Source organism: Babylonia areolata, chromosome 2 (assembly GCF_041734735.1).
Source record: "Babylonia areolata isolate BAREFJ2019XMU chromosome 2, ASM4173473v1, whole genome shotgun sequence".
Taxonomy (NCBI): Eukaryota; Metazoa; Mollusca; class Gastropoda; order Neogastropoda; family Buccinidae; genus Babylonia; species Babylonia areolata.
Genome location: NC_134877.1, coordinates 51,269,217 through 51,294,569, shown reverse-complemented (window position 1 = coordinate 51,294,569; position 25,353 = coordinate 51,269,217). Strand labels below are relative to the sequence as shown.

General features: G+C 44.4%; 1 pseudogene; it reads right to left on the bottom strand.

The window, feature by feature from the left end:
• Positions 1–18,801: 18,801 nt before the first annotated feature.
• Positions 18,802–24,794, bottom strand: LOC143277667 (putative transmembrane ascorbate-dependent reductase CYB561 homolog; annotated as a pseudogene).
• Positions 24,795–25,353: the final 559 nt, after the last annotated feature.

Genomic DNA, 25,353 nt, shown 5'->3' with positions numbered 1-25,353 from the left:
CATGCATTTGACATTGTCTTTGTAACAGTTCCTCAAAAAGACACAGAAATGTAATCTCATCAACAAAGAATACATGACAGACTACAATACCAATTGTATTCCCCATGACACGGTGTTTTGATTTATGCCTACCCTGGTTTCTGGGGGATGGGAGGGGAGGGGGTGGGGGGGCTGTGGCAAAAGCGGGTAGGTGTTGGACTTGTGATCCAGTGGTTATGTAGTTATACGACCCAGCATGTTTATGTGCAGAAATGTGCTTGACTATCTTGTTTATGTGCAGAAATGTGCATGACTATCTGTTCAACACTAAACATCATCCCTTAGTTTTCAAAGGGATATCTTGATGGATGACATGTTGTCATTTGCAGTGCTTAGAAGCAGAAGGAATAAATCTGTCAAGATCCCCTGTGGAGTTATCATGCAGATTTCCAGTTTAGAATTGCATTTGAAATGGTTCACTTTAGGAATAATTCAAAAGTCTAACGAAAGTGAATTTAGAGCATTTTCATTATATAACATTTAAAATAAATATATATGATTTGCCCATGTTAATGAAACATTAAAATACAACAGCGATGTCTGTGTCATGCAGAGTTCATGATGTTTATTTTCATGCTTTTTGAGACACATAATTTTACCGAGGCATGTGAGTGAAGTATTCTTCACAAAAGGTATGTTTGTATTTTTATATATGTCAAATAAATTTTATTCATAATATATGCAATCAGATCAGAAAATCCAGACTGTTCTCGAACATGCAACTATATGTGCAGATGAATGTGAGAAGTGTGTATGATGTGCATTTGTGCACACACTGGTGTGCGTGCATATTAGTATTATCCTTCAAAACCAGAGAAACAATTCATCAAGAAACTGTCTGGTGCATCATATGCTACATTTTTCCTCTACCACAAGGCTGCATTTTTTATCATTATAACCGTTGGATAAAAAGATCACAGGTTAAAGAAATAAAGACCACTGGTTAAAAAAACTTCCTTATTTAGAAGAATAACTTGCTCTGCCATCCCAGATCATATTTCTGGGAGCAAAAGAGAGGAAATCGTGAAAAGCAACAGCCAGTATTTGGATGGAAAAGAGGACAACTCAGAATGAGACAGCTACTTAAGTAAAGCAGACAGAGAGATGCATTTTGAGGGAGGGAAACAGAGGGAGAGAGAGACTGACATAATCGATACCTACCAACAACAGAATTCTTTTTCCAAACAATTGGTACCTCAATAACTCAAAAGCTGATGTGTATAACACCAAGCCCACAACTGCTGGATCTTTTATCTATAATTCCTCAATAACTCAAAAGCTGACGTGTATAACACCAAGCCCACAACTGCTGGATCTTTTATCTATCATTCATCTTCTTATCTTTTGTTGGTTATAGCTTAGCCAACCAGCAGGGCCATGAAAAACTGTAAACATTGGTTCTATACAACTTAAGAAAAAAATCTAAGCATTTAGAACAGAAAATCAGGCACAAATACCCCATTTGTGGACATAAACCTATGACATGCTTCCGACATTGACCATTCTATCAATTTTTCATGAGATAAAAAAAATCTGCCCTGAACAAAAATATATTTATGCATAGTAAACAAATAATTATATATATATATATATGATAACGGGCATACAAAAGCAAAAATTGCCAATAGGCATCTAACACATCCAAGGGGCAAAAAAGGAAAAGGAAGAGATGGACAGAAAAGGAAATGGCCAAAAAGAAAGAGAGAGAGGTAGAAAAGAGGAAATTTCAAGCACAGAATTTCAAGGAAGGGATACTATGTCAACTGAAAGAGCCACCAGCATCCCCATGGGGTGATCCACTGTTCACCTCATCAGATCTGCCAAGTGTCATGGTGATGCAGATTCAAATCACACAACTCCAGCAATGGACTGTGTGATGCTGCTTGCAGTTTACACAGATCTCTAAACCAATCTAATACTGCTAACATTATCAAAACCTTATTTTTGCACAGAACTTTAAACAGTCTGATACTGCAAGCATTATAAAAAAAAAATTAATGTTTTCATGTATCTTTAACCAGTCTGATACTGCTGACGTTATCAAAAAATTAATGTCTACACATATCTTTTACATGTTTACACAGATCTTTAACCAGTCTGAAACTGCTCGCAGTATCATAGATGTAGTGTTTATGCAGATCTTTAACCAGTCTGATACTGAAAACAATATCACAAACATGTCTAAACGAAATCAGATACTGCTGATGATACTACATATTTACACAAATCAGAAACCAGAAAATCCAATACTGCCAACAATATCACAAACCTGTTTCCACTAATCTTTTGATTGAAACTTCTATGTAATTAAACATCGAAAATGTGTCTGGTTATACATGAAGAAAAATAAGTCAAGTTCTTATGCATGAAGTACAGAAGCAAAAACAAAACAAAAAAGTCAGTGGTACATGATTCACCAGAAAAAAAAAAGGCTTAAGCTTTTAAACTAAAAATCACCACATACAAAAACATGTCAGCACTTCTATATTCAAGAAAATACTTTTTTTTTAATCACAGGGATCTGGAAAACACCAAAAATGGTTAACAATTTGTCACAATCACTATACTTTTTTTTAATATACATAATTTATTGGCACATGTACAAAATATGATCAGGGTAGGATTCTGCATGTGTTGGGGGAAAATAAAAAGAAACTTGGGTGGTCAACAGCAAGTGTGTAAAACGTGTGTGGATTTGCACTTGCAAGTTTGAGAGCAACACATGAACATTTATAATTTTAACTCAATCATGCTGTTCCAAGTATATACACGCAGAGTATGACCCTAACATCAAAGCTGCTCCGCTAACATTTAAGCAGAAGAATCTCGTGATTTCTACTGAGACCGTAACACTTTAAAAGTAGTAACATATGTTTGCAAATGACAGTTTGATGTTTCTAAATCATTCTTCTTCTTCTTCTTAATTCGTGGGCTGCAACTCCCACATTCACTCAGATGTACACGAGTGGGCTTTTACGTGCATGACTGTTTTACCCCACCATGTAGGCAGCCATACTCCATTTTAGGGGGGCTGCATGCTGGGTATGTTCTTGTTTCCATAACCCACCAAACGCTGACATGGATTACAGGATCTTTAACGTGTGTATTTGATCTTCTGTTTGGTAATACACACGAAGAGGGTTCAGGCACAAGCAGGACTGCACAAATGTTGACCTGGGAGACCAGAAAAATCTCCAACTTTTACCCACCAGACGCTGTTAATAAGATTTGAACCCAGGACCCTCAGATTGAAAGTCCAACACTTAGTTTAACCACTCGACTATTGTGCCCATCATTTCTAAACTGATTTCCTTCCCTTGACCATGACCGTTTGTGTGTGAGAAATTTAGACTTAACATGTTCGGTAAGATGGCAGCTAACCAATCGACTCGATATTTTAGACTGGAAAAAAAAAACAATGAATTAATGTTAGAACAAGGCTCCAACAAAGAAGATTAAGTAGAAGAACCTTTTGTAGTGGTTGTTTTTTTTTTTTTTTGTTTTTTTTAATGTTTCAAATGGATACTGAGGAGCCCAAAGTGTAATCAGTGATAGAATAGTGACTAGAATAGTGTGGTGGCCAGCATCATGAAAAACTATTTTTCTCAGGACTGCTTGGATACCTTTTTGTGTGGACTGTACAATAGTTACATCTGCATCCACATTGAAGAGTTAAGAATATTTATAAACCTTGTTTTTTGCACTTTCTTTCCATCACTAATTTGGAGAAAAATCAAGCAATTTCTGGGTGCACAGCGCATGGTTGTGTCTGTGATTCAATTGAGTTAAATATTCTTTTCACCTCTCTTTCACTGTTTAGATCATCTTGATAGTTTGCATTTATACGATACAGAGACACCAGTAACACAGCACACTGATGTAACCTTTCTACCAAAAGGAGGAGTTTGTATTATACTCCATGTTTGGTGTTTACATATACTTACCATGTCAAACTGATGCAAACTAGGCCTATGGTTTGCTCTGTTTGGCCAAATTTCGCGCGGCTAACAGTGAAAAGACGCCCCTCTTAGTCTGGCCCGCTCTTAGCCAATCAAACGCCTCTAACAGCTATAAGCGCTGAATCATTCCGTGGCCATGAATGAAAATGCCCCATGAGAACCACGGCGGAGACGCGGGGACGGACGGGCGGGCATTCGAGTTTGACATGGTAAGTATATGTAAACACCAAACATGGAGTATAATACAAACTCCTCCTTTTGGTGTCATATACTGTACCATGTCAAACTGATGCAGAATTTAAAGCAAATGGAGGAGGGCAACGCCTACTGGTTCGTATGGGGAGCCCTTGAAACTGAGACGGCAGTGTTAGCCGCGACAAAGGAAATCCCCTTGGAACCGTCAGCCCTGGTCATACGGAAATCCCGGAGGTAGAAGTTGATGAAGGGATTCTCCGACCGCCAGAAGGCTGCCTCCAAGACATGCTGCAGTGGTACCGAGTGCTGGAAAGCAGCCGAAGTAGCTATGGCCCGCACTTCGTGTGTTCTGGGATTAAGACAGCTGAGATCCTTGTGTGCATGAGAGTAGGCTCTACGAATGACTTGGGAAACCCAGCGGGAAATGGTGCCTGCAGCGATATCTTTCTTGTAATTCTCATTGAGGGAGATGAGAAGGCGCCTCTGAGAAGAACGCCTATGGCGAGACCTATTGCAATAGTATTTGAGGCACCGAACGGGGCAGAGATGCCTATCTTCATCATCTTGTGCCAGAATATCCGACAAAGGTCTGACCCTCAGAGAGGGGGAAGGGACCTCGGGGTCTTGGTTCTTAGCCAGAAACTCTGGAAGGAAACGAAGAGTGATGGAACCATCTCTATGGAATGCTAGATCTTGTGGCAGACCACTAAGACCATGAATCTCACTTCTACGACGGCCCGTGGCCAGCAACAGAAGGAAAGTGGTCTTGAGAGTGAGCAGGTCAAAAGGAATAGTCCCCAATGGCTCAAAGGGCTGTTTTCGAATGAAATCCAGCACCAGGAACAAGTCCCAGAGGGGCACTCTTCTGGGATTCCTAGCTTCCTTCAGAGAGGCGCCCCTAGCCACTTCTCTGAGCAGGAAATCAGCTTCAAAAGCGGGACCACCTAGCTGTTTGATAGTGGTACAAATGGCAGACCTGTACCCTCTCACAGAACTAGCAGACAGGTTGAGAACCGAGGAGCAGTGAGCCAAAAAGTTGGCCAGCTGCATGCTCGTAGGGTTAGTAGGGGAAATGTTCTGAGCTGTACACCAACTCAGCCATTTCTTCCATCGAAAGTCATACAAAGTCTCTGTTCCCTCCCTCCTGGCTTTGGAGACTATGGAGAGGAGGTCGGAGGAGGCACCCCCCTTGGTCAGCGCGGCGGACACAGAGGCTGACCGCGGGGTGGAAGACTTCAATGGTGATGCTGACAGATCCGCCCGCACAGCAGCCACGCGTGCAGGTGGAGCATTTGAGGATTGGAGTGAGGAATGCCCGAACGAGGCTGCCTCAGCAGATGAGGTTTGGTTTCCAGTTCCAGTGGTGGAACATGTGTCAGGGACTGAAGGACCGGAAACCAGGGCTGGGCTGGCCATTTCGGCGCAATGAGGATCATCTGCGGGCGTTCCAACCTGGCTTTCCGTATCACCTTGGACAGGATTGGAAAGGGAGGAAACGCGTAGGCAATCAGACTGCTCCAGTCTAGAGAGAGAGCGTCCACTGCCCATGCTTCTGGGTCGGCGACTGGAGAGACGTACGTGGGAAGTCTCTTGCTGAACCTTGTCGCAAAGAGGTCCACCATCAGCCGGAACCACTGTTCCCACACTCCTTGCAGGGTGTCCTTGTCCAGGGTCCACTCTGTGTGTATGACACTCTTGGACCTGCTGAGAGCATCTGCCAAAATGTTGTCTTTCCCTGCTATGTGTCTCGCTGAAAGTGCAATGCCCCTGCTGTGGCACCAACGGAGGAGAGCCTCGGTCCGCAGAGAGAGGTCTGGCGAGTGCGCTCCGCCCCCTTTGTTCACGTAACAAGCGACTGTTGTGTTGTCCGTGAACAAGCGAATGGTCTTGCCTTTGGCCTCCGCTATGAAGTGCTGGAGAGCCCTGCGAACTGCCTCCAGTTCCAGAACATTGATGTGGCATAGGCGCTCCTCCGGGGACCAAGTCCCTGCTGCATGGAGTGAGTCCATGTGGGCTCCCCAGCCCATGGAGGAGGCGTCTGTGAATAGTGCCACCTGAAGAGTAGGTGGGGCTATGGGCACCCCCTGTGTCAGAAGAGGGGTGGTTAACCACTCTGATGTCACCTCGAGGAACCACTCGCCCAGACATATCCGGGTATCCCATGGCTGAGTGCTCTGGGACCACCGTAGCCTGAGTGCCCTCTGAAGAGGGCGCTTGAGAACCCTGCCCAGAGGGATGAGAGGTGCCATGGACTCCATCATGCCCAGGAGGGAAGAAAGTGTCCGCGCCGTTGCTTGGGAGGAATGGCGCAAGTGGTTGAGGAGGCCTGCCAGACGGTCCCACCGATCTGGCGTCGGAGAGACTATCATGGACCGCATGTCGAATCTCATCCCTAAGAAGTCGAAGGACTGGCTCGGGGACAGATCGCATTTCTCCTGGTTCGTGATGAAGCCCAGTTGGGAGCACAGGTCTAGAAGTCTGGCTGTATGACTCTGGCACAGAGCCTGTGACTGGGCCAGAATAAGCCAGTCGTCCAGGTACACACAGAGCCGAATGGACTCCGACCGGACGATTGACACCAATTCCCGCACCACCTTGGTAAACAGGAAAGGGGCAAGGGACAGACCAAATGGGAGGGCAGAGAACTGGAACACTCTGTCCCTCCACACGAACCTCAGGTACCGGCGGGATGCCGGGTGGATGAGGATATGGAAATAAGCATCTTTCAGATCGATGGACGTCGCCCAATCTCCCTGTTGCATGGTCTCCCGAATCTGTGCCTGTGTGTCCATCTTGAATTTCATCTTGGGGAGGAAACTGTTGAGGGGGGACAAGTCCAGGACTGGTCTCCACCCTCCGGAGACTTTTGGAATCACGAACAACCGGCCGTAAAAACCGGGGCCCGGGTCCGAGAGTTGAGATATCGCCCCTATGAGGAGTAGGTGCGATATCTCTTTCTCTAAGACGCTCTCCTGCTCCATCGAGCTGGGCACATAAGGAGGAGGAGTGGATCTTAGAGGGGGGCGGTCCCCCACCCAAGGGAGCATGTACCCCGACTCTAGCACCGACACAATCCAGTCGTTGAGTCCCAGAGCACGCCACTGATGCGCGTGCCGGGACAAGTTTCCTACTTGGAGAGGCTGAACGACTGGCGGTGCTGAATCGGGGCCCAGTCATTGGGGGTGCTGCCTTCTGGCCTTGGGCATGGCCGGACGGCTTGGACGGCCATGAGGTGGTTTGTTCCTCTGCCGCTGATTCTGAGCACGCCGCTTTGGCTTAGGAGGCGAGGTATATGGAGGAGCCCTGGTGGCGGGTCTCTTCAAAGGCATAGAACCCTGGCGCCCCTGGGAGGATTGGGCTAAATATGAGGCCACCTCCCGGTTTGTCTCTGCCCTGTGGCTGACAAAATGCGGCGCATACTGGCCGAAGAGGGAGTGCTGCTGTGCTGGGATGGACCGCAGAGCAGCCCTCTCCTCTACTGGAATGTTAGAGAGGCGGAGAACAGCATCCCGCCGCGCTAGCACCGTATTGAAGTGAAGGCTGGTAGCTGCGTCTGCAGCTGCCGTGAGACCAGACGCTACTCGATTGCCAAAAGTGTTTAACCTCGGGTCTGAGAAGAGGCCAGGCAGGCCAGAGGAAGGAGACTCCGTGTCCTGCTGAACTGGACGTCGTTCCCACAGCTCATTGGCTCTGTGGAGGAACGCGTCAAAGAAGGTATAAGCCGTGGACACCTCGAGGAGGCAGCGGCGGGCCAGTTTGTCCCACTCTGCAAATGTCTTAAAGGGAAGAGTAGCTGAGGTGGGGAAGGTGGTGCGCTGTGAGACCAACATCCTGTCCTGCGCGGAGGGTTCTGCTTCCCTGTAGGCAGGGTGGTCCTGTGTGTACCAGGACCACACTCCTCCCTTGGAGGGATCTTTAAGGAACTTGCCTGGGGCAAAAGCGCCCGGGGCAGAGAGTGACTCCCTGCCTGGAGGAGGGATGGAAGCAGCACCCCTGACGGTGCGGGCTGGCTTATTAAGCCACTCCTGAGCCATTTCTGGCACTCTGAGTCGCCTTGTGGTTCTGGAGTTAGAGTCACCTGACCGTAGGAGGGTTAAGGGTGACAAAGTTGCCTGAGGGACTGATTCAGCATGTGTGACCCTATTGGGGAGGGTCAGTTCGAGCTCGGCAAAGTCCGAGTTTGGTTCAGGCTGGTCCCTAGGGAGGCGTGGGCTCCATCTGTCGCACTGGGATGGGGGCGAAGAGTGCTCATCTGCTTGTTCGTCCTCATCCGAAGACAGGGGCTGTCCTTCTTGTTCACAGTCCATCCCCTGTTGGGTGCCATCCCAAGTGGATGTACCCACGGGGGCGTCCTGTGGGCTGTGGTCAGCCCAGCGGGATGAGCTGGGGCGATCCCGAGCAGGGACCCTGGTCTCCTCTGTTATGTCCTTGACACCTGAAGAGGGTGGGGAGTGTGTGGACCGTAGGTCCAACCATGCTTGGGATGGTGGGTGCCACACCTTCTCAGAGAGAGCGTCCCTGGACGCCAGAGGGACCCACGACTGCTGTGAGGGGACGAACACCCACTCATCTCCTTTTAGGACCGAGGGCTGGGTAGGTGGGACCAGCAGGCTCCCACGGGCTGAGCGGGGTCCCTCAGCTGCCGTCGATCCTGAAAAGGAAGCCGTAGTGACCGTGGCGGTCACCTGCGTGCTGACAGAGGACCTATTCGAGGCTGTAGTGTTAACACTGGTCGAGGAGCTCGACCTGCCCAACGAAGAGTCAATCCCTCTTGTCGGGGCTGTGTGTGTCACTCTGTGGTCTGTGCTGGGTTGGGTCCGGTGGGGAGCGGACCAGGGGTTAGTCCCTGGTCCTCCCGGGAACCCAGCATGCACCATAGGTGCACCCCAGTACGGGTAGAATGGGGGATACCACCCATGGGCACCAGCCATCCCGTGACCCCAGCCCCAAGGGTCACTGGTGCCTTGACCTCGTTGAAGGGAAAAGCCTGGCCAAGTCGGAGGGAGGTCAGGTCCGACTTGGGTGTCAGACAGGCCGAAAGGCCGGCGGTCTGACTGCCCGGAACCGCCTGACACGCGCGGGACTCCCCCAGCAGGGGAGACCGGCCGGATAGCGGGGAGACCTGCAGAGCAGGTTGCCACGCGCCCAGAATCCCCTCCCGTGGGGAGACTGGGGTGGCTTGGCCCGGGGTGGGCTAAGTGGAGGTCCCCCCCCGGAACCAACTGTTTTTCTCCCCCAGGAGGAGGTGGGGGAGGGGGGTCGACCGAGGAGGGAGGAGGGGAAACAGCACTGGGGCCCCTGAGGGCCGTCTCCGTGTGGGGACCCGGATAACGGCGGGGGGCGGCCTCCCCTTGGGAGTCCGCACCCAGCCGCGAGTTCCCACCACCAAGAGAGGACGTGCTACTCCCCCTTCCACCCGCCTCGCGCTGGGACACTTCGGGAGGTGACGCTCGAATCCCTTTCCCCCCCGGTCCCCTTCATGACCGTTTTATCGGGACGAGCGTCCCCTCCGCGATCAGCGTCTGCAGACGCATCGCCGCGGTCCCTATCGGGAGAAATCATGAGCTCCGGGCCTGGGAGAGTCTCTTGGCGAGTATCTCTGCCAGCATCATGATCCCTGCCTTCGTAGGATGGCAAACGAGGCATGGTACCGCGCGTAAGCACCCAGCGAACAATACGAACCCCAACAGAGAAAGGAAAGACAGGATCGACTCAGAGGTAGAAAATACGATCGAGGGGCCGAGTCGAAACGAGTACACAGAATGTAAGCACAATACACATGCAAGCCGCATACAACAAAATAAGGCCAAATGAAAACGCTTAATAGCCAAAAAAAGCGTTAGACGAGACAGAGCGAAAACCTGACAAGATGGCGTGGAGAGCCTTGGCCAAAGGAATGATTCAGCGCTTATAGCTGTTAGAGGCGTTTGATTGGCTAAGAGCGGGCCAGACTAAGAGGGGCGTCTTTTCACTGTTAGCCGCGCGAAATTTGGCCAAACAGAGCAAACCATAGGCCTAGTTTGCATCAGTTTGACATGGTACAGTATATGACACCAAAATAATGACATACTACTTTAAAACATGCCAAGCATCTCATGGATGCATTTCAAACAATGGATAGCTGTAATTCTCCAAACAAAATGTCTTCACTTCTGTAACATTACGGAAGAAGTTGAACAATTGTATTTGATATTCTAATTTCACTGCTGGATAGTTCATCAGCATTGACATTCTTATATTGTCTCAGTAAGCTGAGAGGAAAACAATATGTACAAAAATAAAGTATATATAAATATGTGCCATGCAAGCTAAAAAGTTAAATGCACCATGCAAAGCACAAAGAGTGGCGTTTTGTTTGAACAGAATACATCTCATCATTGCCACATAAAGCTATGTACACAAAGGTTTATACTTAAAGGTTTGTTTTTTTAAAGGATGACTGGAAGAAAACATTGGGGGATTTTTAAGGCTGACCCCTAATTTTTTTTAAAATGCATCAGTGAACGTTTTGGGATTTTACCCCTCAAGTTGACCACAAATGTAAAGTGAAGTTTTTTTTAGTAAAAAACATCATGATTATACATTTTGCATTTGCTCAGTCTTAGTTTTTCTGGTGATGGCTTCAGACCTAAATTTTAGTGTTCAGTACATACAAGGTATAATATGCACACAATTTTGTTTGTTCTTTATTCTCAGCTGCAAGGTTGTGAAAATTATTGGAAGCGTCAAGTCTTTCTTCCCAATCATGTTCACACATGTGGGTTGACACACTTTTTTTTTTTTGATTGATTATATTTATAATGAAATAGTTTCCTGGCATCACGGCAGATTTCTTTAAGATGAGCATCTGATCCAATGAGGAATTGAAAAATAAAATCTTTATTTGAATACTGACTCAAATTTCATCTAGGTAGAGGACTTTTTTTTTCCTTCTCCCCCTAAATCCTGGAGCCATCACCAATTTATCACATCAGTCCAATTATTTCAACATGATCTCGCAACAGAGAACACATCCCTGAACCCCAACAATGACTATATTTTCTAAACTAATGGATGTTTTTTGTCTTTTTTTAAGAAAAGGCAATGAATGAAAACTCCTTGGACAACTGAAAAAAAAACAACAACAATAAACAACAACAAAAATCAAACAAACAAACAAACAAAATCACAGAACTTAAGACACAGATACATTTCACAAAGATAAAATAATTTCCACTCAAAGGTTGATAGCAGCACTCTCATTCCCTCACCCTAAAATGCTTGTTCAAGCAAACAACAGTACTGCCATTCAGCAACTCGGAAGCCTAATATAAACATAATAATGTCACAAACTGTCCCTCCAAAAATACAATTTAATTCAAATAATAAATAAAAATATGTCCAGAAAATGGCTCCCTCTGAAAGAAAGCTTAAATGATAAGTAAAATATGTCTAAAAAATACAGATATGTACAGAATTAACCGCATCTACACATGTGCATGAACACACACACATTTGATACATACCTCATAAACATGTCTCTCGTCAAACAATAACAGTTTTAAGACAAACCTAAAATGTGCATGATCTTATTGCAACTTTGAACAATAATTTTAAAAAATAATTCAGAAAGAGGTAAAGACAACAACAACAACAACAAAAATTAACCAAGTATCATAAATAGAAACAATCAAAAATGTCATGATTTATACACACAACTTCTCACTAAATGTCAAACACACTCAGATCATCTGATGCACAAGTAATCTTTGACACATGAAAGATTACATATCAATCTCAGATACACAAAACATTATGATCAACTGATATATACGATGGACATAAATTAAGACTTTTAGAAATGCTTTTCTAAGAACCAGTGCACATGTTTATATTAAGGACTGTGTCTAGAACGCCTTGAAATTGCCAACTGCACCATTTTTCGGATCCAGATTCAGACTCCCATAGCACTGACCCAGCATCAAGATGGTGGCAAATTCAAAAGTGATTTTACTGGTACATTAACTTGTAGCCTCTCCTAAGCTACCGCTAAAACATCTGCAGATATAGTAAGTAGGAAACTAAATCTCCATGTGAAGGTGAGTGACTCTTCTTCTTTTCTCTGTCGGACGGCGTCGACGCACACCAAAGAACTTTTTCATAGCATCCATGATAACGCAATAAGCCTATTCACGAGCAGACGAAGTATCGCTGTGAAGTTAGTAACTCATTGACAGTCTTGACGCTGTAAACACGTGTGCCGTGCAGCAATGTCCAGGAAAGTTTCGCAAATGCGATCCTCTACTAGTATGGAGCCCAAAGACGATAGGCAAAGAACCAGGGCTAGCTCTGCTTCTTCCAAGATAGGGAATCATGACCGACACATGGGCAAAATGATAATCGCTGCATCGACTGTGGAACTATTTGCATAGACACTGATAAAGCCCTGGAATGTGGTCTCTGCCATCGTTGGTTCCATGCATCGTGTCAAGGCATTGATGTTGCAATGTATGAGGTTCTTTCCAAGGATAGCACCTCCACAAGACCCCTTCTCCACTGGTACTGTAAACCAACATGTAGTAAGTTAGCTAACAACTTCATTGATGGTCTCCTGAAAGTGCAACTAGAAGTGGGCAGACTTGGGCAAGAAGTCACAGAGATGAAAGACAAAATGAAGATGATTGAAGAGGGAGATTTCCCACCCAAGATGGCGGATGCAGTGAGAAGTCTGGCAGGTAGTGCAGAAGGTCAGACACATGCTACAGTAGAGATCAAAAAGGAAGAAATAGAGAAAAACAAAGAGCGTAACAGACAGATAAAAGATAGGACACGCAGAAGCAAGAACCTGATTATCTTCAGAATACCTGAGCCTACAAGTAAGGAAAAGAAGGATAGAGACAGAGAAGACATTGACGCCTCAAGCAGGATACTGACACAAGCAAACAGTGATTGTGTTCCCACTGGAGTCCAGAGACTCGGGAACTTTTCGTCCAATATGAAAGGACCTAGACCCTGAGACTGTCATTTACCAGCGAGGCAACCAGAGATGATGCTCTGCAAGCAATCACAACGACAAAGAAAAATCTAGGAAGTGATGTAGACACTGAGATTATGCTCACCAGTTTTAGTGCTAGGAAAGATCTGACACCAGCTGAACGGACAATAGAACAGGCACTATTCTAAGAGATGAAGGAAAAACAAGTACTCTCTAAGCAAGAAGGAGACAGTACTGCAAAATGGGTCAGAAAAAACGGGAAGGTTGTGAACATCGGGAAGAACCAGCACCCACAACCAGAAGAGGAGAGCAGAGGACAGTAGAACGCAAGAAGCAAAAGAATATACATAGTTTTAAACACACCAGTTTTAAATGTTCCTCTAATGCACTCAATGTAAATATGTCCAACGTTTCTAGTACCAACTCTTTTTGTTGTTTGTACACAAACGCAGACAGTCTTCTGAACAAACGGTCAGGACTGGAAGCCATGGTAGAGCTGCACAAGCCAGCTGTTATTGGAAATGTTGAAATCAAGCCAAAGAATCTGCGCTATGAAGTTCAAGACAGTGAAACTGCTATCCCAGGATTTAAAATGTTTCATAACCTTGACAAGAGAGGAAGGGGTATCTGCCTGTATGTAAAAGAAGAGCTAAAACCTGCATGCAGAGACTTGAGTACAGACTTTGAGGAAACAGTTTTTTTTTGACTGCAACTGAAAGACAAAGAAGAAATAACCATAGGCCTGGTGTACCGGAGTCTAAACAGTCATGAACAGAATAATGACAGTCTGAACAAGTTGCCGCTGTCAGTGACAGAAGTGATGCCATTGCACCTGCTAGTGTTGGGGGATTTTAACTTCCCAGAGACTGACTGGGATAGGAAAAAGATGTGCCAGTGGTCACCCAGCTAGCCATTGTTTAAAACTGTGAAAGACGCTTACTTGATTCAGCACCAGACACAAGCTGCTCACATCAGAGAGGGCCAGACACCAACGCTGGATGACCTGGTTTTAACCAACAGAGAAGTCACCAGTGGATGAGATCATTACAACTTCTGCACTAGGAAAGAGTGATCATGCAACACTTGTCATCACCTCTCATGTTTATATAAAGGGAAAGATCAGCAGAAACGCCACAACTGGAACAAGGCTGGACTATAAGGGAATGAAAGAAGAGCTTTGTGGGGTCAACTGCAGGAGCAACTGGGAGGGTCTTCCTGTAGAAGAAGCTTGAACAACCTTCAGAGATAAGCTTGACCAGGTCACGGAAAAGCATGTTCTAAAACAACTGTATCCGGGAACCAGAGGAAGAAATCCAAAACCAAGGCCAGAACAGGCATTACAGATCTCAAAAGAGAGGATGGAACAAAGACGACAAAAGACAAGGAGAAGGCAAACCTCCTAAATAGTTTCTTCCAGAGTGTCACCACAGAGAGAGACGGCGATCTACCAGAGATGCCAGATTATGCGATGGTTCTGAGCTGCTTGACTTTGTCATCTCAGAAGAAGCTGTCAGGAAGCACCTTGCCAGCCTGAAGACTGGGAAAGCACTGGACCTGACGGGATCAGCCCACGTATGCTGCTCTTCCCGTTAGCATCATCTTCAGGAAGTCTTTGGGAGCTGGAAAGATCCCCGATACCTGGAGAACTGCAAATGTCACCCCGATCTTCAGAAAAGGCAGCCAGCTCAGCCCAAACAACTACAGGCCAGTAAGCCTAACCGCATACTCTGCAAGACTTTGGAGGCACTTGTTCAAGAGCAGCTCATAGCACATCTTCAGGACAACAGACTGATCAGCAAGCGACAGCATGGCTTTACACAGGGATGATCATGCACGACTCAGCTAATGGAGACTTTCGACATCTGGACTGAGGATGATTGATGCAGAAGGAGGGGTGGATTGCAGTATACATGGACTTCATGAAAGCCTTTGATAGGATGCCCCCAATCGCAGATTAGTGGCCAAAGTGAAAGCTCTTGGCATCAGTGGAAAGGTCCTCGATTGAATCAGGGATTTCCTTCCCAACAGGTCACAGCAGTGTCGTCGTAAACAGTGTAAGTTCAGAGCAAGCAGGGGTGACAAGCGGCATTCCTCAGGCAGCGTCTTAGGACCTATCCTCTACTCATTTACATCAATGACTTCCCTCACCATGTCCACAGTCATGTTAAGCTTTTTGCAGATGACACTAAGGTCTTCCTATGCAGCGATGACAGCAAGTCGAGGGCTACTCTTCAAGAGGATCTAGACCGCTACAGCAGTGGTCCACAGACTGGCAACTACGCTTTCATCCAGGGAGTGGAGTGCACTCACTGGCTGGAGGAGAGTGACGTCGAGAGAGACCTGGGTGTGTTGTGGACAAGACCGGAGCTTCAAGAACCACATGGCGCATGCAACAGCAAAAGCCAACAGAGCCCTAGGCGTCAAAAGAAGAACCTTCAACCATTTTACGCCAGAAACCTTCATTCACTCTACAAGTTCCCTGGTGAGACCAGCCTGGAGTATGGCCACTCAGTTTGGCAGCGGAAGACACAGGACACTCTGCACTGACCTTGAGATGTCCAAAGGCGAGCAACCCGCCTGATAGGTTCCCTGAATGAGCTCCCCTACCCAGAATGTCTTGTTAGCCTGAAACTACCTAGCTTGAGCATCGTCATACCAGAGGTGGCATGATCAATGTATACAAATACGTCCACAAAATCTATGACACAGATCACCAGTGCTCCACCTCTTCCAAGGCAGGGATACTTGGGGGAAACAGGCCATAAGCTGGCCCAAGGGACACTGCAGGCTGAACCTACAGGCTGGCTACTTCTCCAACAGTCACAGTCTGGAATAGCCTTCCTGACAGTGTTGTAACCGCCTCATCTGTCAACATGTTCAAAAAACAGGCAGGGATGCACACTGGAGGTGTGTACCCACTCTCTACGACCAGGAATGTTACCACTAGTCTGTGCCACACATGCCACACACAGTCTAATGTGTAGTGATTTCTTTTTCCTGGAATGGTGAACAGGCCAGTTAGGCCTTCTTCACCGCAAGAATCAAGTATCAAGTAAGTAAGTAAGTATCAAGATAAATGCACAAAAGCTAGTAAATTCAATGTTCAACAACTGTCAACAAAATATAAACAGTTGTGTTATACAAACCTTCCCTTAACAAGATCCAAACATGCTTAATAACCACAAAAGGAAAGCAAAGGTTCTCAAAAAATTTAATGATTAAACAAAAATGATGCACTTGAAGAAATGGCAACAGAATAAGTACAAACTATCAAATTATATGGGAATGCATCTTCAGTAAACACCTTGAAACCAAACATAAAAAAAGAAGAAGAAAAAAACCAAGGAAATGAACAACATATCAAAAAACATGTTTCAGATCATTTGTGAATTCTACTTCTAGAACAGATTATAAAAAATATCTTTCTTAAAAATTTAGATATTGAGAAAACATGAATAATGTCTAAAGAAACATATGAACTTACTAAACCTGCAGCAGACTGGGAGATTATATCATTAGAAAAGGCAAGGGGGGCACAAATCAGAGCAAGAACTAAATGGGTTGAAGAAGGGAGAAAAGAACATGCAATACTTTTTAGGCTTAGCTAAAACCAGAGAAAATATGATCTGAATAGCAGCGAGAACGACTAGAGAACACCTAGATTGTGTAGACTGCAGATATATAACATAATTGAAAACAAACATACAAACCAAAATATTAAACAAAAATAAAGCAAAAAACAGCTGAATGTAACCCGTACAAAAATGTATTTTTTGGCTTTACAACAATATATGAACAATAACTAACATTACACTATTTGTAACTTAAACATTGCATTCTGCTTATCTTTCATAACTTGCATCAATGTTTTTTCTTTCTTTCTTTTGTTTATTCTTGATCTCATTCCATCACATTCGTTTCTTAAAGTTCTAAGTGCTTATCCATTCCCTTGACAAGTATCTTTGTAATGTCCAGTGTCATTCATCCTCCTCCCTCAACCTCTCCATCCCCCACCCCTCCCGTCCACACCCTGAACAACAGCCCTAACACACCCACACCCACCCCCCACACTGTTCCCACCACCACATCATCCCCAAATTATCACTCACTTCAAGTGTATGTGTGTGCAAGCTTGTGCATTTAAGAATGCTCATTCACTTTTGTGCAAACAAGGTCATTTAATTTGTGATCAATTCAAGATGTGTTGGGTTTTTTCTGTGGGTTTTGTTGTTTGTTGTTGTTGTTGTTGTTGTGTTTTTTCCCCTTCTGGTGGGGTTGACTAGTCATCTGTTTGAACTGCAGCTTTCACAGATTTGTTTTTGTTCACCTCAACCCTGGACTGCTGAACCGTGGTGAAATGAGATCAGTGTGCCATAAATTTGAAGTGCAGATATTACTTTTTTGTGTTATCATCAATGGCTGATTGGGTTTTGCTTGACAAAAATAATGCAGCCCCAAGAGGAGGGACTCAAAATATGGAATGACGACTGACAATGACATTCTAACCTGTAAGCTCTGTCTTATCTATATGAGGTGACAGCCCTAAATTGCCGAACATTCAAATGAGCAGTCAAAGGGTTTTAATCTCTTTCTTTTTCTTTTTTTCTTTTCTTTTTATAAAAATTCTTTCCTTGGCAGTGTTCCTGGTTCATGGCACATTCCAGCAGATTTTTTTTTTTTTTAAATCAAATCTCTCTCCATCCCTCTCCCAGTCCCCTCCACCTTGCCCCCTTTATCCTTTACTCTCCCACCCGCCCTCTTGTTTTAGAGATTTTTGGTGTATGTGATTAACAAACAACAGCTCACATCGGGATATGGGTAGAGACAACAACAAAACATATTCAAACTGACTAGACATGAAGATACATACGAATAAAAAACTGCACCGGCTTTCAAGTATCTCTCTTCCTCCATTCGTGGGCTGTGACTCACACATCACTCGTTTCACAAGTGGGCTTTTACATGTATAACCATTTTTACCCCTGCCATGTAGGCAGTCACACTCTGTTTTCAGAGGGATGCATGCCCCGGTATGTTCTCGTTTCCATAACCCACTGAACACTGACATAAATTACTGAATCTTTGACATGCTTTTCTGATCTTCTGATACATATACACACGAAGGGGGGTTCAGGCACTAGCAGGTCTGCACATCCATTGCCCTGGGAGATCAGGAAATCTCCACCCTTTACCCACCAGGTGCTGTGACTAGGATTTCAAACCCTGGACCCTGACCCTCAGTGTGAAAGTCCAATGCTTTAAACACTTGGCTATAGTGTCCATCTGGCTTCCAAATGTCTATAAGAAAATATAAAAAAAAAGGATTTAAAAAACCCTTCCTGGGTCCTCAAATGGACTTGTTTTTGGTTTTGGTTTTTTTGTTACTTGGTGGTCTGCTGCAAACACAAGACTGAACATCAACCAAAAATGGATATACATCTCAGATAACTTATAAACATTTTTTTTTTTACTGATATAGATACTGATATTCAGAACATTGCACAAAACCACAAAAACAAAAAAACAAAAAACAAAAAACAAAAAAATTACAAGAGTGCAAGACAAACAAAAAATTCCTTTTCCGCAGCACAAATCTGGAATCTGGATCATAACTGGAGCAAAATTTTTTGTTACTCATTCAACGGGATATGGTCCTCTTCGGGGGCAGGGCGGGCGCTTGTACTCTGGCTTGGTGACCAGGTAGATGACCAACACCACAAAGGCGATGACGAAGACCCCAAAAAGTTGACCAGTATCCCCTCCGGGGCCACCCCATGACGGCTTTCTGCAGAGGAAAAGAAACGAAAGGTGTTGTCAGACTATTATGATTTCCATGCAACAATCTTTTTTTTTTTTTTTAATAATAAGGTGGATAAGCTTATTCATCATTTTTTGTGAAGATGTGTGCATGTGTATGAAAATGTGGTCTGCACACGTACAGTTTTGTTATGTGTGTATGACACCAACCACATGCCAACAAAACACACACTCACAATAAGCTTACATTTGTGCATATGTATGTACACTAAAGCACACACACACACACACACACACACACACACACACACACACACTAAAACACTGTCACAACACCCAAACCAGTTATTCAGCCGATAAAATCGACAGCAACGCTGTTTGTCCTTTTCATCTTTTCCCAAAAAACCCCACTGAATGAAATGAATAGCCTTGCCACATGTGTGCTTATTGCAAGACCTGCGAGACAGCTGTCGCCTGTGTGTGCAACAGTCCCCCGAACAGGGCCAAGCCACCCAGTACCTGTGGATTCTGAACCCAACACTCCTGTCACACACCACGTGAAGAAGCTTACTGACACAGAAAACAAATCACAGTGGATCGATTTTCCTAACACATTGATGTTATTTTGTATGTGCTCCCTTCTCATCCAACATGGCATTTATTTTCTCCTTTTTTGGGGGGGGAGGGGTTCATATCAACATACGATGTTAAAATCATGCTACAAGGTTTATATTGCCTACTCACACTTTAAAACCGTCGTTTTCAATGACTGAGCAGACTCCCATCAATACATTATGTTGGGGCATGTTGCAAGAAAGTCTTTAACACCAACTCACACAATACAACAGTTGTGTTTCAAAGACTCCCATCATCAACACTTTATGTTGTCAACGCCTACTTATATTTCAAATGGCATTCTCAATGACTCCCATCAATATATTATGTTGATATCATGAAAGAAGATCTATAATCCCTTGTCACAATTTCAAATTGTCATTTTTCAAATACTCCCAATAAGACATTATGTTGGTGTCATGCAAGAAGATCTATGTCTATTCACACTTCAAAACAGCATTTTCAATTACTTCAATCATGTATACATTGTGTTGGTATTGTGCAAGATGTACATTGTATTGTATTGTATTGTATTGTATTGTATTATTGTTACTGTATTGTATTGTCAATGTAATTATATTGTCATTGTATCATATACACAATGTATCGTAATTGTATTACATTTTGCCATATCAGATTTCTCTGTGTGAAATCTGGGCTTGCTCCTCCCCAGGAAGCTTGTTGAAATATCAGAATGGTATTTTCTACAGAATTTGGCAAGGACAAGCCCATTGGTTGCTGGGGTTCTTTACATATGCAAAGAACATGCTGCACAATGGACCTTGCATTATCGCCTCATCCAAATGACTAGCATCCAGACCACCACTTCATGTGTAGTAGAGAGAAAGAAAATTCTGGAAAAATGTGGGATTTGATCCCTCAGATTCCCGTGCTTCCTAGGCAGACACATAACCACTAAGCCCTCAATCCACTTAACGCCTACAGACACATAACCACTAAGCCCTCAATTCCACTTAACGCCAACAGACACGTAACCACTAAGCCCTCCTCAATCCACTTAACGCCTACAGACACATAACCACTGAACCCTCAATCCACTTAACGCCTTCAGACACATAACCACTAAGCCCTCAATCCACTTAACGCCTACAGACACATAACCACTAAGCCCTCAATCCACTTAACGCCTACAGACACATAACCACTAAGCCCTCAATCCACATAACGCATGCTCACACTTTAAAAATGGCACTTTCATTGTACTCCCATCAATACATCATGTTGGCATCACAAACACGAAGAACTACAATGCCTACTCACACTTTAAAAATGGCATTCTTCCATCAATACATTAAGCTGGCATCGCAAACAAGATCTACAAAGCCAACTCACACTATAAAAATGGCATTTTCACAACGACCCCCATCAATACATCATGTTAGCATCGCAAACAAGAAGATCTACAATGCCTACTCACACTTTCAACAACTCTAATCAATACATTATGTTGGCATTGCATACAAGATCTACAATGCCTTCTCACACTTTAAAAATGGCGTTTTCAATGACTCCCATCAATACATTATGCTGGTATTGCAAACAAAATCTACAACACCTACTCACACTTTAAAAATGGCATTTTTTACAACTCCCATCAATACATTAGTTGGGTATTGCAAACAAGAAGATTTACAAAGCCTACCCACACTTTAAAAATGGCAATTCTTACGACTTCCATCAATACATTATGATGGTATCTCAAAAAAGATCAACAATGCCGACTCATACTTCAAAAATGGCGTTTCCAATGACTCCCATCAATACATAATTATTATGCTGGTATCATAAACAAGATCTACAACGCCTACTCACCTTTAAAAATGGCATTTTCAACAACTCCCACAATTCATTATACTGGCAGTTGAAACAGATCTACAATGCCTACTCACATTTAAAAATAGCAATTATAATGACTCCCATCAATACATTATGTGGCACTTGCAAACACGAAGATCTACTATGCCGTACTCACATCTTAAAAATGGCATTTTCTGTAATGCCCATCAGCACGGTGGGCCCCAGACAAGGCCAGCAGGGCAGCACCCCAGAAGCGATGGTAGGGCATGTAGAACCGCTTCACCCGCCATCCCAACCACCGGAGTCAGGTACGCCAAAAAGCCCAGCAACCACTGCAACAACATCACAGGCACTGACAGGCTCAGGGGCAATGGTGGTAGCAGTATGGAGATGTTAGGGAGGGTGTGCAGTCCGCTTTCATGGTGGACTTTTCATCGCTCGCAGAGTGAGAAGTAGGTCATACAACATCATGGGCAGCCCACCACCATAACTGGCATCTCTAAGTTTGCACTGGCTTTGTTCGGGAGACAACTTTTCGGCAGGGTTAATAAATGGATCAGTTCAAATACATAATGGCAGACATAAGACAAGAAACACACTCACAGTAAACATAGAAGACTAAAGCAAATAATGGGTGTAATTATAAAACCACTTGCAAAAATAGTCACTGAAAATGTTCAAAATCCTTTCATCAGAACAGCGATTTCCATGAGACCATCAAATTTGATACATTTATTTTTGAGTGTGTAAATACAAACCAACATGAGCCTGGAAACAAAAATTCTTCTGCAACTTTATTATGTATAGAATGCAGGGAAAAATAAACAAAAGAAGGTAATTACATTGTTTATCAATGTTTATGATTACCCACTATCGAAAATCACAAGGGTTATTTGCCTTGGCATGGGATGTCAGGGGTGATTGGTGCTGAGTGACCTGGGGATAAGAGGGTTAAAGTAATAACACCTGCACTCTATCAAAGCGACGACCTGAAGAAGAGAACATTCCAAGTGCAGCAACCACCACACCTGTGCTCTTATCAAAGCAATGACCTGAAGGAGAGAACTTTAAGAGCAGCACACCCTCCTGCAGCCCGAAGAGCGACGACAACGAAAGAGGCCCGACCCCAGCTGTGCAGGGAGTACAGGTTGGGTTTGTTGGTCAGGTTGTGGAAGTCGAAGACGGCCTTCATCCCCACACCCACAAAGACGAGGGCTTGCCACGTGCACCACAGCGTGCACGATCTTAGATGTACAGCTTCTTCTCGTTACGGAACACACGGTACGCCAGGATGCCTGTTGCGTTGTGACAAGGGAGCAAAGTGCAGGGTGGTGCATGTTACAAAAGCACACACAAACATGTGTGCACGCACAGACATGCAGGAGAAACATGCTCACACATGCAGACACACATACACAAACATGTAAACACACACACACCCACACTCACACCACACACACATAACACACGCACACAGACACAAACACAGACACAGACACACAGTGTTAAGAAATCATCAGAATTTCTTTTTAATTTTCCTCTGAATTTTTTCTTCATTTTTCTGCCTGATCACTCACAAAACTGAAATTTTGTATCTGGTCACAAACAGTGATTGTACATGTGCATGTGGGTGTGTGTGTGCATGTTTGTGTGTGTGTGTGTGTTGTGTATGTTTGTGTGTGTGTGTGTGTGTGTTTGTGTATGTGCGTAAGCATGTGTGTGTGTGTGCAGTGTGTGTGTGGTATGTGTTTGTACATGTCTAAATTTAAAAACTGAGAACCAGAGTCACTTGCCCAGCATATGTATTTGTATATGTGCACTTAAATGTGTGGGTGGGTGGGTGGGTACATGTGGGTGCATGTATGTTGCATGCGTGTGTATGTGTGTGTGTGGTGTGTGTATATTTCATGTCTTGATTCATACAATCGAGAACCAGAGTCACTTGTTCACATATGTATTTGTATATGTGCACATGAATGTGTCCGTGTGTGTGTGTGTGTGTGTGTGTGTGGTGTGAACATGTGTGCAGACCTCCTATTGCCTGAATCCTTTCATGTGGATTGCATGCAGAAGATAAATCGCTCATGCAGACCTGTAATCCATGTCAGTAATTGATGGATAAAGGAAACAAGAACACATCCAGCACACACACCCACCAAAAAAACAAAATATGGCTGTCTACATGATGGGGTAAAAAAAAAAAAAAAAAAAAAAAAAGGTCATGGACGGTAAAAGCCCACTCGTAAAAAATAAAGTGAATGTGGGAGTTTGCAGCCACAACCACAAGAGGAGGAAATTAATAATTAAAGTTAACATTACTGTAAGAGGATTCTTTCATCACATAATTACCACACAGCTTTATTTCAACCCCTCCCTCACCAACTACGTCCCCACCTCGCATGCTATTTCAGTGGTCTTAAACCGCACCCCCCGCCCACCTCTCCATGCCACTCATCCAACAACCCCCATACACAACCACAACTTATCTTATCAATCTCAGCTATCAGTCTGCTGTCTTTTGTTCTCAGTACACAAAACGCTATGAACACTTGACTAAAATGTAAAAACTGACTACCATAAAGTACAGTAGTCTGTGTGGTGGCAAACTACTGAAAGCCACCACAATCCTCCTACTGGCACCCCCTATAGGTCATAAGACAGACCTACTTACCGCTCCTGGTCACCTAAAGGACACACCCCCTCAGCCAACAAATTGTTAAATCACCCAATCTTAGCTTATAGCACTCTTGCTAGTTCTTTATCATAGAACACAAAATGCTCTCTTCCCTCAAACAACCCCCCCACCCCCCAAAAAATCCAACCAAACTGTCAAGCACTGGCAGAAATAAATGAAAGGAAGCCCCCCCTCTCCCTTATCCCTTTTTCCACCCCATGCCCTAATCCCCCTCCAACGCCAACGACCCACCCACAATCGGTGTAGACAAAGGCCAAAGTTAAGATCTCAACTTGTTTTTATCCAAAAAAAATATCAAAAGAAAACAATGTAGCATTACTCATAAAGTGTCAAGTGCTGGCAGAAATCAATCAAAAATTCAAATACAAGCCAGCCATCACGCTCCCAACCCCAACCTTAACCCCCTCCAACCCCCCCCCCCCCATCCTCCAACCCAACCCCCTAACCCTCCCCCTTTCTCTCACCTCTATTCCTACCCCCATCCACCATCCCTCCCACCCCCTCACCCAACCCCCCACCGTCAGCGTAGAGGAAGACCATGCCGATGATCATGAAGAGCGGGTGGAGGTTGAACTGGTGCGTAGGGTCTGACTGCCAGGCGAAGCCACCCTGGTAGTGGCCCATCCACACCGCCACCAGCACCACCGACAGCAGCCCAAACACCTGCGCCACCACCACCATCCAGTTGAAGAAGCGCAGGTCCGTCGGGTTGGTGTCCCCGTCAAAATACATGGCTCACGTTCTGTGAGAACAGAAAGAGGAGAGTAAAAAGGGAACCCAGCTTTATTAGATTTCTTGATTAGTTATTTTTTAATCACAGTTTTACACACAACTACAGTAATGGCAACAAAGACGAGGCGAAAGCAGGTGGTAGCATTGTAGTATCATGATTAGGAACAATGAGTATGCGACTTCTACATCATTGGAAAAGAAAGCTTATGGTTACTTTTTTTTTTTTTTAATCTAAGCTTATACAAGTGTTTTGCAGTGGATGTTTTTTTGTCTTCTTTTTTTTTCCTTTTTCATTCCATATGGACTATCATACAGAATGGTTACTGTGGAACAGGCAAAATTATGATTAGGTAACTGTTTCTATAACTGGAAAGGTAGCTGTTCCACTTTGTACAAAAAGCATAATGGTTCATCATACATAAGATGCATGTTCTTCGACATTGTATCTGTATCTGACCTGTGTTTCTAAATGCACTGAGTTGTGGTTTTTTGTTTATTGAATTTGCATTTATACAGAAAGTTTTTTGGCAAGTAAAATACTAAAATCAAAAATATCATCTGTAGCAAAT